Raw genomic sequence first — 686 nt, 5'->3', positions numbered from 1 at the left:
TAATTGGAAATATTCCATTCAAAATGACTTTGAGGCGATATTACTGTAATGTAGTATTATAAAATGCAAATATATATATATATATATATATTTATGATATCTGCGATGTGTAGATGTGTATGTAAATGTGTATCTGTACATGTGTGTTTCATTTGTGCTTGTCTATGCACTGCATGTATGAGTGTCTGTTCATACATGTGTGTGTGAGCATATGTGTGTGTGTGTGTTTGTGTGTGTGTGTGCTGGAGGACGCCAGGCTGTCTCCAGGCTGTGGCCGAGACGCAGGAAGAGTGTGCCATAAATCAGGCCAAATTAGAGAGGTCGCCGCTCCACTGCTCAGTGTCACAGCCCCAGCCACGGCTACATTACCCAACAGTGCGCAGGAATGGACATCTCCACGGTAACCTGGCACCCGAATGGACGTCTCCACGGTAACCCAGCACCGGAATGGACGTCTCCACAGTAACAGGAGGAAGAAGCTTCTGACAGCACTCAGAGCTACCTGTCTCTTCCCATAATGTATGGCTGGGCAGATGCTATTTCTGAATGTTTGCGCATGTGACTGTATGCCTGGCTCGCCATTTTGCTGAGCTGTAACGCAAACAAATCATGTTTTCAGGTTTATTATGAGGGCAGATCACTTGCTACTGTGGATCATCTCTATCATTTTAGTTCAAGCATAGAGT

Source organism: Alosa pseudoharengus, unplaced genomic scaffold (assembly GCF_046254945.1).
Source record: "Alosa pseudoharengus isolate Yale_2024_CS ecotype anadromous, Long Island Sound unplaced genomic scaffold, YU_APseudo_1.1 YU_APseudo_1.1_scf_8, whole genome shotgun sequence".
Classification (NCBI taxonomy): Eukaryota; Metazoa; Chordata; class Actinopteri; order Clupeiformes; family Clupeidae; genus Alosa; species Alosa pseudoharengus.
Note: the sequence above shows the minus strand (reverse complement) of the source record.